The sequence below is a fragment of the Mesoplodon mirus genome (genome assembly GCF_964341445.2).
Source record: "Mesoplodon mirus genome assembly, chromosome: 19".
In the NCBI taxonomy this organism is placed as follows: domain Eukaryota; kingdom Metazoa; phylum Chordata; class Mammalia; order Artiodactyla; family Ziphiidae; genus Mesoplodon; species Mesoplodon mirus.
Genome location: NC_138995.1, coordinates 60,009,582 through 60,009,801, shown reverse-complemented (window position 1 = coordinate 60,009,801; position 220 = coordinate 60,009,582).

The following is a 220-nucleotide window of genomic DNA, read 5'->3' as shown; positions in this document are numbered from 1 at the left end:
CATTGCAGGAACCTTGGCACTCAAAATGCAGATAAAAATCAAGTTGCTTACAGAAAAAAAAAACCTCAGCAAAACCGGTGTAAATATATCTTCTTTCACTTAATAGATATTAGCTACCAGAACTTTATAGCTAACATCATATTTAATGAGGAACCTTTGAAGCTGTTCCCTAGTTGTTCACCACTGAGGTACAAGTCTGCTGCCTCGATTCCTGCTTAAC